At 46.4% G+C, this 17,397-nt stretch overlaps 1 long non-coding RNA gene across 4 annotated transcripts in view; it reads left to right on the top strand.

Moving 5' to 3' along the window:
* Window positions 1-15,122, top strand: part of LOC102551322 (uncharacterized) — a 43,480-nt gene extending 28,358 nt beyond the window's left edge. For all 4 annotated transcript variants that reach the window (XR_005497074.2, XR_597166.4, XR_001842261.3 and 1 more), the window contains one exon: window positions 14,892-15,122. This is a non-coding gene — a long non-coding RNA (uncharacterized LOC102551322). The remainder of the gene's footprint in view (window positions 1-14,891) is intronic.
* Window positions 15,123-17,397: the final 2,275 nt, after the last annotated feature.

Below are 17,397 nucleotides of genomic sequence, written 5' to 3' on the forward strand. Positions count from 1 at the left end.
CTCTTCTCTTAGCAGAGCACTGCTCCTACTCCGAGAATTATAGAAGGACTTTCTCTGTCCTGCCAACGGTATAAATAGTGACAGAGCCTTCTATATAGTTTAAAGCTTAGGCCTTCCTTTTGGGTAATCTCCTTGCTAGTGTTTAAACTTTGCTGGACCTGCCACGTGGCTAGCTCTAGATCTCTTTATTCAGCTGCTGCGGTCTGTGTCTGTTCCCCTCCAAGTTTGCTCTCTGAATCACCTGCTTCTCCTTTCTTTCCCCTGCAGCACTCTCTCTGACAGGAAGTTCCACCCCCTAATTCTTGCCCAGCTATTGGCCATGAGCTCTTTATTACAACCAATCAGCAGCGAGACAACCTCTAATACAATTCTAGACTGCCTATAGGCAGGATGGACGAATATTTACAAACTATAAGGCCAGTTATGGACCATAGAAATGACAAAACCAAGATCCTGCCAGCATTTGGCTCTCTTCTGGTACAGAATTAACAATTGAAAACAGAGAGACACACCTTCGCACAAAGTGAAAACAGTTACCGCGATTGCCTGTGATTGCTGTAGTTCTTTGTACAGACCTGAGGTCTCCTGGTCTTTCCCTCATCCACATCCGCACACCTATTGTTGTCCTTGCTCGGCTCGTGTCTAGGCTGTTATGTTCTTGGAACGTAATGGGTGTAGTTTTTGACTTACTCCAAGACAAAAGTCTCACAGCAAATTCTGTGGCTCTTACAATCTTTCCGCCCTCCCTTCCACGACGTTCCCTGAGCCTTAGGTACGGAGTTGTTCCGTAAATGTACCCATTGGAACTGGGCTCTACAACTCTGCAGTTTGATTGGTAGTGGTTTTCTGTAACGGACTCCATCTGCTGCAAAGGTAAGTTTCCTTGATGAGAGTTGAGGACTACACTTTATATGAAAATAGAGAGCTGGAGCCTCTGATGAGAAAGAACATGAGACGTTTGTCTTTCTGAACGGTCTGGGTTTCCTCACTCCCTATGATCTTTTCTAGGTCTATCCATTTACCTGTAAATGTCATGATGTATTTTTTTCTTTACAGCTGAATGGTTTTCCATGGGCTACATGGATTACATTTTTAATACCTATTTGTTGTTTGTAGGACATTTAGATTGTCGCAGTTTCCTAGCTTGTGTGACTAGATCAGCAGCAAACATGGCTGAGAAGGTATCTGTGACGTTGGATGTCAAGTAGACGCCATGGAGTGGTATAGCTGGGTCATATGGTAGACGTGTTTTTAGCTTTTTGAGAGTTGAGCACACTGATGTCTATAGGGATTGAACCAGTTCCCAACCCCACCAACAGTTAATATGATTTTTTCCCCACACCCCTCCAGCATCTGTTACTTGTTTTGTTGGTCTTTGACATTCTGACTGGGGTAAGATGAAATCTCAAAGTTGTTTTGATTTGCATTTTCCTGATTGCTAGGGATGATTAATGTTTAAAAAAAATACAATTTTTAGACATTTTTTCTTCTTTTGAGGACTCTTTGTTCATGTTCCAGATCCATTTTTTGAATGGGTCATTTTTTAAAAATCGTCTTTTGAGTTCTTTATGTGGTATGGATATTAGTAATCCTCTGCCAGATGTAGAGGTGGCGAGGATCTCCCATTCTGTGGGCTTCTTCTTCACCTGGTTGCTTCTTTAGCTGTGCAGAAGCTTTTCAGTTTTATGAAGTCCCTCCGGTCATTTGTAGATTTAATTCCTGAACAGATGGAGTCCTGTTCAGAAGTCCCTTCCTGCACCTGTATCATGCAGGCCACTGTGTCTCTTCTCCTCTAGACCTTTCAGTGTCTCATGTTTAGGTCTTTGATCCACTTAGTTTTCATACAAGGTGATGGAAACAGGTCTAATTTTATTCTTCTTCATAGGACATCCATCTCTTCCAGCACGATTTGTTGATGATGGTGTCTTTCCCTCAGTGTGTACTTTTGACATCTTTGTTAAGTATTAAGTGACTGAAGTTACAGGTACTGATGTTCACAACACGTCGGTTTTGTACCAGTCCCACATTGTTTTTATTGCTGTGGTTCTGTAATCTGGAACTGCAATCCCTACAGAATTGCTTTCTGTTCAGGATTTCTTTTGGCTGTCTGAGGGCTTTTGTGGGTCTGTATGAATTTTAAGATAGTTTGTCTATTTTTGTGAAGAATGAGGCAGAGGTTTTTATCGTATTGCACTGAATTTGTAAAAGGCTTTTAGTAAAAATGCTCATTTCCAAAGCATTAATTCTACCAATCCATGAGCAGGGGATATCTTTCCATAGTTTAGTGTTGTGGTTCTCAACCTTCCAAATGCTGTGACCTTTTAATACAGCGCCTCATGTTGTGGCAACCCCAACCATAAAAACATCTGATATGCAAGATATCTGATATGTGACTCCTGTTAACCCCAGAGGGTCATGACCTACAGGGTAAGAACTGCTGGTCTAGTGTCTTTCTCTTTTTTCAGAGTTTAAAGTTTTTGTTGTAGAGGTCCTTCACTTCCTGGGTTTGGAGTGTTCCTTCTGTATCTGTTTCTTTTCCTTTTTGAATAGTTTAAGGATGTCTTTGGACATCTGGTAGAATTTTACTCTAAATCCATTTGGCTCTGGATTTTTTTTTAAGCTGAAAGGCTTTTTATTACCATTTCAATGTACTTATCTGTTTGGTGTCTGGTTACGTTGCCGATTCTTCTTGGTTTGTCGAATCTAGAAATTATCACACACCCCCTTTCCAGCTTCATGGAGCACAGATTTTAAAATATTCCCCGATAATATTCTGATGATAATATTCTGAATTTCTTTGCTGTCTGTCATGATACTCGTTCATTTTTGATTCTATTTATTTGTGTCCCTACATCTCTCTTTTGGTTAGGTGGACTAAGGATCTGCTAATTTTGTTTATCTCATCAAGAACCAGCTTTAGATGCATTGAATCTTTTTATAATGTTTTTGTTCCTATTTCATTGGTTTCTGCTTTGATTTTTATTATTTATTGCTGTTGACCGGGTTTGTATTTGGTTTGTTGTTGGTTTTCCAAGTTTTTGAGTCGCACCATGAAGTCATTTATTTGTGCTCCTTCTGGTGCTTTTTAAAACATAGGCACCTGTGAGCTCCCCTTTTAGGGATGTTTTCATTTGTCTGGAGGTTTTGTTTTCATTTTCATTTAATTCCAGGATTTAAAAAAATGTTTCTTGATTTTTTTCTCCTTTGAAGAAATCATCATTCAATAATGAGTTCTTTACTCTCCATGAATTTGTTTGTGGTCAATTTTATGTTTTATCACATTGTGAGTAGACAGGATCCAAGGGGTTATTTCAATCCTTTTGAACTTGTGAAGATTTTTTTTTGGCATCTCAGGATATGGTCTATTTCAGAAAAGACTTCATGTCATGCTGCATACGATGTGTATTCTTTTGTGTTTTCTGGAGTATTCTATAGCTATCTGTTAAGTACAATTGATGTAGGAGGTCAATTAATTCTGATGTTTCCCTCTATATATTTCTGTCCATATGACCTAACTATTTTGATCTTACTGTCATGTTAATCTGTGTTTTTAAATCTAGTTGAACATCCCCCCCCACCCGAAATTGGGTGTGCAGAGTTTTGTGCATATGTGCTGAGCACAGTAATGTCTCCTCAGTTAAGTGTCCCTTCTCACTTCTGCTGGCTACTTTTAGCTTTATTATGGCTTCCCTGAAGAAAGGCCATACTCAGAGGGGCCCGAGTAATTCAAATGATATGGAGCCTTCTACCATCAGATGGGCTATCCCAGGCAGAGTAGTCGGGAGCAGACCCCACCTTCAAGTTTTAGTGTTAAAAGGCAAAGGCTGCATTGGTGTGATGTACACAGAAAGGCAGCCTGCACATCTGCAGAAAAGAAGTTAGCGCTGTTACAGAAGTGCAAATACAGCAGGTAAGCTGTCAGACTGTTCTGACCATGAAGTCAGGGACACACTGGATAGAAATTTATGGTTGGCCCATAGTAACCAGTTTATCCAAGATAATTTTACCACTTAATGGTTTTTTCTTAAGAATACTTTCATGAGGTGGTGTAACTGTAGGTCAGCAGCCCACTATAGTCTGAAGTCTATTTTGTTAAATACTAAGAGTGGTGCCTTCTTGCTTTCTGGTCCCATTCATTGGGAATAGGTTTGTTTATCCTTTTACTTTAAGCAGTGCCTATCTTAAAGCTATGGTGCTTTTCTTGTAGACTGTTGATAGATAGATTTTTGTTTGATTTTGCCTGTGTCTTCTGATTGGAAGACACCATTCACATTTAAGGTTATTAATGAAATGTGTGTTTATTGTGGTCATTGTTGACTTTTGGTATTATTTGAGTTCTGAGTCATACTTAGTGTTTTAATAACTGTGGCTCTGACATTCTTCTCACATCCTCTCTTTTATGCTCATTTTCTTTCTCCAGCCCAAAATATTGCACTTTGTATTTTCTTTAGGGTTGGCTTATTGATTATAACCAATAATCAATGTTATTTTAGACCATATCACAGAGATTTCTCTTTCTTCTTCAATTATGGTGAATAGTTTTGCTGGGTATATTAGTCAAGGTTGGCCATCACAGTCCTTTAAGACTTGAAATGCATTGTTCCAGGCTCTTTTGGATTTCAGTTTCCATTGAGAAAACAGCTGCTATTCTGATGGCTTTTCCTTTGTGTGTGACTTTTGCTTCTCCCCTTACAGCTTCTAACACATTTTCTTTTTTATGTATACTTAATGTTTGAAAGATGATAAATAAGTCACAGGGATTTTCTTTTCTGACCTTGTCCATTTGATGCTCCATGTGCTTCTTGTATATGTATACCTGTCTTCCCTTAGTTTGGGGAGCTTTTCTTTCTTGTGGGAGATCTAGTCTATACCCTTGGCTTGGGATTCTTCTCCCTCATTTGTGCCCAGAATTAAAAGGTTTCATCTTTCAGGATGTCCCAGATTTTCTTGTTTGTTCCTTTTTCTGTGTTTGAAAAACACTTTCTATATCCCTTGTTCATTTGGTCTGTATGCTCCACTCGGTCTCATTCTTTCCTTTGAAATTTATAGATGAATTATTGGGTTTTCCTATTCCATATTCCTTCTAGCTTGACTCCTCTCCAATTGTTTCTATCTCCTTATTAAATTTTGTGTGGTAAAGTGTCTGTCTCTAAGCCAACTCTCCTTCCATTCTTGCATCAAGAATGGGTTAAGAACCACATCATCCCTGGACTGACTGCACTGATGACTTCTTCTCCTCTTGATGTTATTAAAGCTTGGACACATCCTGTTTTCCCACTGGGAGGAGTGAAGAAGTGCCTAGGGTAGAGTGGGGATCTCACAATTCTTCATGAATTTTCTTGCTAAACAGGAGGAGAAGACCTTTCCATGGTGGAGTTCTGTGGAGAGGTCAATGAGACACTTAGCAAGTTCATAATGGCTGTCCATTCTCTTTTCTGTCTTCCTGTTCCATGAACTCAGGTAGGCTAGGTCTCATAGACCTGTTTCCTCATCTGGAAAATGACACTTGTGTTAGTCTTATGTCAATTGAGGTGGTGTGTTGGGAGGGCTTACAAAGTTGTAGAAGCCCAGGCTCCAGGATTGTGCTGTGACAGAGAGTGTTGGTTCTAGAAGAAAGAGCTATACAGCAGCATGCAGCCTTTGTACCAGTTTCTTTAACATCCTGTGACTGTTTTCTGTAAACAATAGTTCTAATTGTGATCACTCCATAAGATATTTGGATAATGTGCTTAGAATTGGTCCAAGCAGGCAGCAGCTGCTTCATAAGTGGCAGGTGTGAGCATAGCATAGACAACAGAGGCCTGTGGTGGCTGACAGTGTGTGTGTGTGTGTGTGTGTGTGTGTGTGTGTGTGTGTGTGTGTGTATAACTGGAATGCATGAGAGATACAGAACAATGACTCCGGGAAGGCTTGAGTAGATCCCAATGGGTGTCTCTGTGTTTGTGAAGGGGACTTTGTAGGACAACAGAAACAATAACTGGCAATTTCAGGCATCTGCTTCCTCCACCTTCTGCTCCTGCCAGTTCTCAGTATCCAAGACGGAGACAGGAGAGCCACCAGGATCAGCTTTGGAGCAAGAGCTTGTCCAGGTGTTCATTCACAGCTCCTAGAGGTGAATGGAGGAGACCGATGGAAGGTGGTGGGCTTCTTGATCAAATGAGGGTATTTAGGGCTGGCCACAGTGAACTAGTGATGCTCCGGGTGGAGCAGGTTGCTTGGGAAATCTGTTATATTTATTGCGACTATAATTCCAATAGAAAAAGACTGGGGACACACAGGTCAGGGCATGCTGCATGCCTGGGGTGTGCACTGTGCACCAGCCACTTTGTCTGTGGCCCAGTCTGTTAGGATTCAGCTTGGCATCTTGTTTTTTTTTTTTTTTTTTTAATTTTTTCCATCTTTATTAACTTGGGTATTTCTTATTTACATTTCGATTGTTATTCCCTTTCCCGGTTTATGGGCCAACACCCCCTAGCCCTTCCCCCTTCCTTTCTCTATAGGTGTTCCCCTCCCCATCCTTCCCCATTACCGCCCTCCCCCAACAATCACATTGACTGGGGGTTCAGTCTTGGCAGGACCAAGGGCTTCCCCTTCCACTGGTGCTCTTACTAGGATATTCATTGCTACCTATGAGGTTGGAGTCCAGGGTCAGTCCATGTATAGTCTTTAGGTAGTGGCTTAGTCCCTGGAAGCTCTGGTTGGTTAGCATTGTTGTTCATATGGGGTCTCAAGCCCCTTCAAGCTCTTTCAGTCCTTTCTCTGATTCACTCAACAGGGGTCCTGTTCTCAGTTCAGTGGTTTGCTGCTGGCATTTGCCTATGTATTTGCTGTATTCTGGCTGTGTCTCTCAGGAGAGATCTACATCCGGTTCCTGTCAGCCTGCACTTCTTTGCTTCATCCATCTTATCTAGTTTGGTGGCTGTATATGTATGGGCCACATGTGGGGCAGGCTCTGAATGGGCGTTCCTTCTTGGCATCTTGTCTTAAAGAGAGTCCTGGTGTGGAGCTTTCATACCAGGTGAGAATGGAGGGTGGGTGACACACATTCACAGGTGTTATAGCTCTCTGTCAGGGACCTGGTGATAGGGTGTGGGGCAGAGGAGGCTAGAATGGGATCCAGGGTAGGGGAATGGCTTGGGTGTGGCCTGAGGATCTTTGATGTTTCCTGAGTCCTGTCACTCCTATACCACCAGACTCTGAACTCATTTCCAACTAGTATTTAGGGTGTTGTCACCCCTCGTTACAGCTGGAGAAACTGAAGACTTAAGAGCTCTGGTTACCAATGTACGTCCTGCATTGCCAACAGTGGTGCCTAGGATTCCCTGCTCCCCAGGAAAGTGGGCATTGCTTTTCTCTTTTATATACAAGGAGACTGAGGCTGGGAAAGAGAGGTCCCACAGAAAGCTGTTTGAGAATTTAAACAACGGGGAGCTGCAGAGGTGGCTTGGTGGTTAAGAAGACCAGCACCAACATGGTGTCTCACTACCATCTGTAGCTAGGGCATTGTCTTAGGGTTTCCATTGCTGTGAAAAGACACCATGATGAAGATAATTCTTGTAAAGGACAACATTTAATTGGGGCTGCATTACAGTTTCTGAGGTTCAGTCCATTATCATCATGGCAAGAAGCAGGGCAGCACCCAGGCAGACACAGTGCTGGAGGAGCTGAGAGTTCTACATCTTGATCTGAAGGCAACCAGGAAGACACTGTCATCTGCAGGCAGCCAAGGGAAGGCTTTCTTTCCACACTGGGTAGAGCATGAGCAGTAGGAGACCTCAAAGTCCATCCCCACAGTGACACACTTCCTCTAACAAGGCCACACCCCCTCCAATAAGGCCACACCTCCTAATAGTGCCACTTCCCATAGGCTAAGCATATTCAAACCACCACAGAGATCCAACACCCTATTCTGGCCTCTGTGGGCACTGCATAAATGCTGTGCACAGATATACACGTAGGCAGAACACCCATACACGTAAAATAAAAATAAATAAATCTTTTAAAAATATTTAACAAAATAATCTAAACACAGTAAATGCCAAAGGACCTGTGACTGTGTGGAATGAGGGGACTGAGGCTGGGAGAAAAGGGAAAAGGGAGCCCAGAGATGCTAAGTCACCGTAAGTAAGAGGGGCATCTTCCAAGATGTTCCCAATTGTAGCATTGTAGTGAATATCTTGAAATAGCTTTCTAGGAGTGAGGAATCTGAATTTCTCACCCTGGAGATAAGTATAAGACATGGATATGTTGATGGCCCTCGTATACTATTATACAATGTATGCCTGTGTCACAACAACACGCCAGACCCATAAATGTGTAATAATTATATGCATTAGGAATAAAATCTATAAAATTTAGAGAAAAAATTTCAATGGGCTTCAGACTTGGCCCTAGCTAGCCGAACTCCTCACAGAGAACTGGTAGCCCCTCCCTCCCGAGTTCGCCTGGACTCGCACACAGATTCTTGGTGCATGATTGGTGAAGTATGGGGAGACAACAGCTGCTGAGTGCTGGAGCGTCAGGTACGAGGTCGGGGAGAAGGAGGACACTTTAGTGACCACTGCAAACTTCATATTTCAAAAATGATTTTAAAATATAATTTTATTCCTTTTTTGAAGATTTATTTATTACTCATCTCCCACTGAGGCCAAACAAGGCAACCCAGCTAGTAGAACATATTCCACAGGCAGGCAACAGCTTTTGGGGATAGCCTCTGCTACAGTGGTTTAGGACCCACATGAAGACCAGGCTGCACATATGCTGTATATGATTAGGGAGGCCTGAGTCCAGCTTGTGTAACGTATGCTCTTTGGTTGGTGGTTCAGACTCTGAGAGCTCCAAGAGTTCAGGTTAGTTGACTCTGTTGTCTTCATGTAGAGTTCCTATCCCTTCTGGGGCCTGCAATCCTTCCTCCTGTTCTTCTATAAGAGTCCCCAAGCTCCATCCACTGTTTGGCTGTGGGTGTCTGCATCTGTTTTAGTCAGCTGCTGGGTGGAGCCTCTCTCCGTTATGCTAGACTCCTGTCTGCAAGCATAACAGAGTACCATTAATAGTGGCAGGGATTGGCGCTTGCCTATGGGATGGGTCCCAAGTTGGGCTGGTTACCGGTTGACTACTCCCTCAGTCTCTGACAGGATAAATTTTAGGTTGAAAGTCAAAACTGATTTTTTTTTTTAAAGAAAGAAGCTTTGCAGGTTTGACTACTTCCTGTTCCCAGAAGGACCTTAGACAGTCCTTCAAAGGCTATGGCCTGTACTGGGGCCTTCCCTGCCCTCTGGCAGGGGCTGGTGAGGTACAAGTTGTGAATTCAGGGACCGGCACACTGGGACTGGGTCCTGATTCTACCACATGGCACCGAGTAAACTGTAAAGTGGTACCCAGGAGACTATACTTAGCACTGACTCTGGGACTCAGCTACTGCGATGTGCTTCCAACAGTGATAGGCACCTCACATTGCTGGGGCCATGACTGTGGAAAGCAGCCATGTGGGTGGCAGGAGATCACCTTTGCCTATGCCCCAAGCTTTTCTGTGTGTGCTCACCATACACTCAGCCCCAATCCCAAGCCTACCATGTAGGCCGGCCACATGAGTGTCTATATGGGATGTGGCTTGAATACTGAGTGGTCTCTTGAAGCTCACAGTATTGGGAGGGACTGCAGAGCACGAATGGTCCTCGGGTGACTGGGTATATCTTGGGGATGGGAATTGAGGCTGGGCCTCTCTCCTCCCGTTGGTTCCAAGTGTCAGAACATTGTTTCTATCACAGCAATGGCCACTGGTGCATCTGCCTTACCAGTGCTAATAAACTGGCTGCCTGATTTTAGACTCTGAGCCTCCCAAACCTCGAGCTGATTAGACTGTCTGTTGTGCTAAGTTGCTGTTTCAGGTAAGTTTTGGTGAAGATGCCGTATGGCCCTCCATTTTGGTGCTCACATGCTGTACCTCAAGGTGCTAGACCTGTGCCGTCAGCGGTCCATGTGCCCAAAGCTCCACTTGCTCCTGTCTGCCTTCTGGCCTCTGTTTCAGGGCACCACCAGCATCCCACTGGAGGCAGGCCCAAGGGATCTCTGGCTGTATTTGGGGGTAGTATTTTGGTGTCACCATTTTTCTAGCTGAAACTCCAGGGGCATCCAGGGGTAGGGATGCACAGGACAGCCCAGGAGAAAGACTGAAGCCTAGGATGTCAGTAGTACTGAACTAGACGGTTCTCTGCGGTTGGATAACAGGAACGTCTGTCCGAATGGTTCAGATTCAATCTGATAAGGCGATGGTGGAACTAAGGCCAGACCTATCCCAAGGTGCGGAGGTGAGCGAGCATAGGCTTATCAGAGGGAAGCAAAGAGAAAGAGGCCATCTTACTGTCTACCTGCACCTGTGGTCAGCTAACTCATGCCGGGGAGACAAAGGCAAAGCTCTTCCGAGGGGTCAAACCCAGCTGGTCTGGTAATTTTGCTTTCCTTCCTGGATCCAGCCATGCCTGAAGCCTTTTACTGTCTAGCTAGAACTGGGTCCTTTCCTCTCGCATTTAGTTGAGCTAATTAGAGTACCTGGAAAGACACTACAAGCCTCACCCATACTGCATAGACGTCACCAACCTCTCAATCTTTCACACATGATGACCCTAGGATGACTGTCTTTTCTCCTTCCTGTGGCTGGTGGCTCCTGTTAGGGCTGTAGCTGTGGCAGCAGCCACCTCTGAGGCATCACCGCATGCAAGCATCCGGGCACGATGGAAGCGCTCTGTCAGCTGGGACTGGGACTGAGATCAGATGTGCGTGGAACAGCTGCCCGTGCAGGGCTGGTGGTTAATTAAAAGCGCCACGCATTTAGAGATTAACTAATCACAGCGTGATGGCAGTCTGTGGCTACGGGCGACTTCTCTGCTGGAGTCAGCAGAGATGGTGCACGTGTCTGCCCGAGGCCACCGGAGGCAGCGGGAGGTCTGGGAACCCCTAGTGTGGCCGTCTCAAACAAGTTGCCAGCAGAATTCCCCGGGTGCCTCGCCACCATATGTACACAGGAGGGCCCAGGTGGGAGAGGGGTTTTCCTGTTCTGCAAGGTACCTAGTGGGTGGGGCTTAAGGGGCAGGGTCCGACCTCCAACGCTTTGAGAGGCATGCGGCACGGAAGGAGCTGCCCCTGGGGACAGGCAGACACCTAGGATGAGCTTGGGGGTGGGAGAAAGGACACAGCTCTCTCTATTTTTTGGCAGCAGAAGACTCTAGGTGTGTGGAGGAGCCAGGCTGTGGACTGATGGCGCTTCTTCATGTTGCCTACGTTGGTGGGATTTTTAACTTCTCTGCCTCAGTTTCCTTGGACCTGTAAATTCTAGGGTTCACCCGGCCATTCTGAGGAGACAGCCACATAGTGGCTCCAAGCTTGGGATTCTCTGTAGAAAATGTTAACTGTCAGGGGCAGCTGACCAGCTGGTGACTAATTCCTTTGAGGCTGCGAAGGTACACCATGGCCATGGCTTTCCCTCCCTGTATTCCTTGGATGCAGAAAGCTGAGGACTGACTGATCCAGGGGTGGGAGGGTGTTACCTTCAGCCAGGGCCCATCTCCTTCCACTATGGCACCACCAGCTGGAGACCTGTGTTCAAAATGTGAGCTTCTGGGAAAGGGTGTTTCAGATTCCAACTATCTTACCATGGAAGGGCACGTTTCAAGGGTGTGAGTAAATCCACACTTTCGTACAACCAGCACCACCATCCCATGCTGAGACTTCGCCTTTCCTAACTGAGACTCGATCTCAAAGCACCCAGTCCGTGTTGCTCACCTCTTAAAGGGGAGCAATAGCAACACAGGCTGCTCCCTGCACCGTTAATAAAGGGGCCTCATGGGGCACACGCCAGATCTAAACTACAGCGGGTGGGGTCATCCCGCTTGGTGTAGTGTCTTCAAGGTTCATCTGTCCTGCACTGTGTTAGCATTTCCTCTCCAGGCCTGAACAATACTCCGTTGTTCTACCACACTTCCTTTCTCCATTCATCCCGGGTGGGCAGTTTCCTTCACTTTCTGCTACTGTGACTTGGGCTGTGAACACAGATGTTTAACTCCTGTTTTCATTAACGTGCTGTTTTCAAAATAAGAAACAGGGGAAGTAAGCCCAAGATCAACAAAACACCCACATTTCGAAAACAATCTGGGGTCAGTAAGGACAGTGTGAGCTTTGTCAGACGCTCCGTTAGCATCCCTGGATGTGCTGTCACCACAGCCACAGTCTGGCTGTTGGCCTGGGGTCCTCTCAACTCCTCGTGAGGCTCTGGCAGATGAATGGGGGGAGGGTAGTGATGTGCCTTCCTTCCTTTGGAGTTAGTTTGCTAAGTGCCAAAACACGAGGCACAAATCCGGACTTAGTGTATAGCAGTACACAAGGCAGTTCAGGGAAACCAGAAGCTGCTCTTGATCGCCGCCTGTCGGTCCATCAATCGGGTGAACCTGACTAGAAGAGAAGCGTGACCTCCCACCTAGTCCAGCTCCCATTCTGAGCAAGGGGGGGGGGGGGCACAAGGGCCTATGCCCATTCGCTGAGGCCAGAGTTTAAGACGTTTAAGTCCTAGGCGAGTATTCATGTCAAGAACTCAGGATCCTCAGGATGAGTAGCTGGGGGAGAAAGGCGAAAAAAGCAAAGTAAGACCACCACGCGTGCTTGCTTGTTTGTGCCAATGTGGGTACGTACACCGTGTGCCTGTGTGTTCACGTTACCAGTGTGCGTGCACGTGTGCATGTGGGCCTGTAGGTGCACACTGACGCATGAGTGTGTGTGTGTATGTGTGTGTGTGTGTGTGTGTGTGTGCGCGCGCGCGCGCGCGTAGGCGTAGTCTCTGCTCAGATTGGCATAGAAGCGGCGACGGTCCCAAGTGCAGACTTGTTATTCCACCACTGACCAGCAGATGGCGAGAGTGCAGCGGGAAAGTCAAGGCTGCAGGCGCTGTGCTCCGGGCTGGAGAGGAAAAGGGAGATGCAGACTGAGAGAGCACTTAGGGCTGTAGTGGCCAGTGGGCAGTGTGGCCCACACTACAGGCAGCTCTGAGGATATCTACGGTCATCTCCCCGCCTTTCCTGGGAGACAGACAGTCAAGGCCGGTTTCTACAACCCCCTTAAGCTCCAATTTTCCAAAGATCCTCTGTCCAAGTGTATACTTCGCTCAAGCACTGTGGCTTGGATTTAACTAAGAAAGGCGGACGCAGCTCAGTCATAGCCCGGATGCAAGGGTGAGGGGAGCTGGATTGGGACAGCCTGCCTTGGTACTGGATTCTATTGTGACCTTGGGACTCACTGCTTTTATTGCCATTTTCTAGCTCCAGAGGGAGTTGCGCTCCACCATCTGGCTGACCCAGGCACCCAAGTGTCCAAAGCAGCGCTCAGGGTACACTTTGAAGGCCCCCAACCATGGCTCTAACTTCCCTTCCCAGAGCCTCATGCAGAAATTTCACTCTCTTATGAGTGTTGACTAGGAGATCAATGAGAGGTGATTAGATCTTAAGTTCTGTAATTCCCGGGATGCATTATGGTCCACTGCATATTGTATAAGCCCCGCCCCCACACTCCCCCCTGTTATGGGTGCTGCTGCTCGGGACTTGCTAAATGTCCATGCCAAGCTCTGGGGCTTCTGACTTCAGCATGCAAGTGGAAGAAATTTTTCGATGCCTTCTCCAGGCTGTTCAGTGCAGTAGCAAGAAGAAGAGTAAGAACCCCCCCCCCACCAGTGCTTATGCTACGTGCCTTTGAGATGGGATTTAGCAGCACTACCATCACCAGACTAGGAGATCTGAGGCCTGGTCAGAGGAGTTAAGTGCCAGCCACACACCAGGGATGAAATGTAAGATCCAATCCTGTGGCACAGCAGTAGAGCAGAGACAGCGCGGCTGGGGGACAGGACTACCTGACATAGCCCTTACCAGAATGGTGGTGTCCCTTTATAAAGCTAGGGGGAGGGTAGATTTGATACACAGCCTGGCAGGAAACACCAATTCTGGAGCTGAGGCCTGGGTGTGGACCCAGGTGACCCAGGAAACCCTGCTGCAGAAGCAGGGTCCCAAGTATCGCTTCCTCTACCTTTGCTGGCGGACAGGCCTGTGCAGAGAAACCAGGCTCCGCCTCTCTCCCAGCTCCGCGAGAGGGACGCCTAAATCTAATAAGTTAATCTAGACTCCCAGAAACAAGATTAAATTTTCAAATAAAGGCAGGCTCCAACAGCTAAGGCATAAATCTTTTATTTAAAAAAGAGGCAAAGTCATTCAAATGCAATCAGCAGTGACAGATGCAGACAGAGGCCGACTCTGATAGGACAGGCACTCGAGGATTGGCTCCCCCTCGGTGACACATCGCAGAGGGTGACCTGAAGGACAGTCAGTGAACGTCAGCAAACAGTGGGGCCTCTGTCTGTTTCCATGTTGCTTGTTGGCCGGAGGTGCTGAGACTGACAGTGTCTTCAGGAGGATGTGGGAAGACGCTGGTGTAGAGGAGAAGGAATTACATTCCCATGCCACCCAGCTCAGACGCCACAAGAGGGCAGGGAAGAAAGGACAGCACCTCCTGGAGGTTTCCTGATCACCAGCAAAGCCCTATGGGTTAGGTAGATGGCTGTGAGGGCAGAAGAAGCCAAGAGCAACCTTTGTCTCAGCCACTGGGTGGGCTCTTCCATTTCCCAGACACTGTCCACTCCCCACCTGGTCTGGTTCATCCTCTCTTGGGGAGAAGGCTGCTTAGAAGGAACGAGCACCCTGCTCGAGTTTGCACAGCTCCTGAATGGCAGGCAGAACAGTGACTCTGCCCAAGGCATGCAAGCCCCAGTACCCTTGTGTCTAGCACTTCTCAGTTCCCTGACACCCTGAGATGCCACCAGCTTGGTGAAAAACACTGACACCTCATTTGTTCTAATTCAGGGAAAGAGTATGCTTTCTGCTAAAATCGGCAACATCATCTCCTCTGGGAACTCTTAAGAAGCCTGTTACCTGACCTCTTCACAGCCGCACAAACCCAGTCGCCAATATTTGCATACTTTCTCCAAGGACGCAGTTCCCCCGGGACAGTTCATAAATCCACATCTTGGGAAATGTTCATAGGATGCTACAAACTAAACAGGGCTTTGTTAAATAAAGCTGGGGTGTACTGATGGCATCAGTCTGCTTCTTTCTAGAGAAGTGTTTCTTGACCTGTCGGTTGCAACTGCTTTGGTTGAAAGACCCTTTCACAGAGGTCACCTGAGACCATTGGAAAACACAGATATTAACAGTAGCAAAATTATAGTTATGATGTAGCAATGAGAATAATTTTATGGTTAGGGGTCAGCACAACATAAGGAAGTGTATTAAAGAGTCTTAGAATAAGGGAAACTGAGCAGGAGTGGATCTTGGGCAGAGAAAAGCGCTCGCCCTCTCTCTCTCTCTCTCTCTCTCTCTCTCTCTCTCTCTCTCTCTCGTGTGTGTGTGTGTGTGTGTGTGTGTGTGTGTGTGTGTGTGTGTGTGTGACTGGAAGGAGTAGAGGAAGGGGAAACTGTGTCAGGATATATTGTAGGAAAGAATAAAAATAAGGGTCACGCATTAGGAAGGCTGAAAACCACTGTTCCAGAGTCACAAAACACATCAGAACATTATAGGATTGAAGAAATCCTGCAGGGAAAAAACCCTAACTAGTTCAACATCTCCCCAACTCACATGGACACCAAATGCTTTAGTTTCTCTCAGGATATAGTGTCACACGAGTCTGTACTGTGGTTTGACGTGGTATGTCCTGCTAAGGATTCATGTTAGAGAACTGGTCCCAAGTATGGTGATCTTAAGAGGTGAGACCTAAAAGGAAGTCATTAGGTCACTGATCTCAGAAAGGATTAAGGTGGTCCTGGTAGGATTGAGTTCTTGTGAACGGAGATTGTTTTAAGATCGAGTTTAGTCATTCCCAGCCTGACTTGTGTGTACAAGCTCTCCCCACAACATGCTTGTGCCGTGATGCCATCAGCGTATGTGATGACACCAGTGGTCTTTGCCAGACCTGACACTTTGCTGGTGGGCCTTCCAGCCTCTGGAATTGTGAACTGAATCTTGTCCTTTATGAGGTAGTCTGCCTTTAAAGGAACAAAAACTGACTGCTGCACTCCGTGTAACAAGGAGTCCTCTTTGAGAAACGTTGACAAAGCTATCATGTCAGGTTGACCCAAAGCTTCTTGTTTCTCCACAATGCAAACTGGTGCATGGAATCCTATCATCAAATACTTGAAGCATCTATCTGGATGCTAGAGAAGCTGCCCCTGGTGCTGCTGACCCACTTCAGGATGGGCCTCCTTGGGTGGTTTAATGAAGGCCTTCACACTCACATATCCACAAAATGATGAACTGATTTCCTGGTTCATGGCTCTTGAGGTCCGGAAGGCTTTAGGAGTTGTTATCTCCTAAGGTCTCTGAGGGGTTTGGAGGCATGCTCTAACCTTGCAGGGTGTGGTAAAGATATTGAGAAAGACTTCTGGTGGAGTCTATGCAAAGGGGCCAAACACACTCCTTGCCTTCTAACAGGAACCTGGAGAGCTGTGCTGTCACATGACCAGTGAATGGGTGAAGCACGGAGAGGATGGGTGGGGAGACAACCTGCTGCTTCCACAGCTCTGCAGATAGCTTCAAGCCTCACATGACTGCAGCCCGCCCACAGCCATCGTGAGGAAGGCTGATGTGATGGTGTCAGTCCAGGCTTGCCTGGCACCAGTCTTCCCCATTGGGAGACAGCAGTAATGGTGGCTTCCAGGGGAGCTGCCTGTATCTGTTTTAGCTTGTCTGCATTATACAGAACAGGCCTCTCCCATATCCAGGGCTGCCATGGCCTAGGTCTGGACAAGGGCACCATCTTTTTGATCACATGGAATATGGGACCTAATTAGGACACTTAGTACCAACAGGATATACCATGGAATTTTTATGGAGGGGAAAAAAATCTCTTAGGATCACTGATAAAAACATATGCCAGGAGCAGTTGTCAGCCATATTGAGTGGTGGAGGAGCTTGTCTGAGAGCAGTCATGGAGGACACGAATGAGAGACAGTCCAGGTATCCCTGGGAAGATGTTGAAGTCTGAGTCATGCTGTGATCCAGTCTTACACACATGAGCCAGTGACTTACTATCTTATTTAAGACTGGTGAGCCCTTTCTGTTTCTTGCAATGGAAGGAACTATAATTTCCATATCAAAATATTCCTGAGAGGGGCTAGACAGAGACACTGTCAAGAGCATTTCTCTTCCAGAGTACCTGGGTAAGATGCTCAATAGCCACAGGAGGCTCATAAACATCTGTAAATGAAATTCCAGGTGACATGACACCCTCTTCTGACCTCTGGAGGCACCAGAGATGCACACGGGTGCACAGATATACATAAAAAATAATTTTTAAAAATCTGCAGGCCTTGGC

The sequence above is a fragment of the Rattus norvegicus genome, chromosome 19, assembly GCF_036323735.1.
Source record: "Rattus norvegicus strain BN/NHsdMcwi chromosome 19, GRCr8, whole genome shotgun sequence".
Taxonomy (NCBI): domain Eukaryota; kingdom Metazoa; phylum Chordata; class Mammalia; order Rodentia; family Muridae; genus Rattus; species Rattus norvegicus.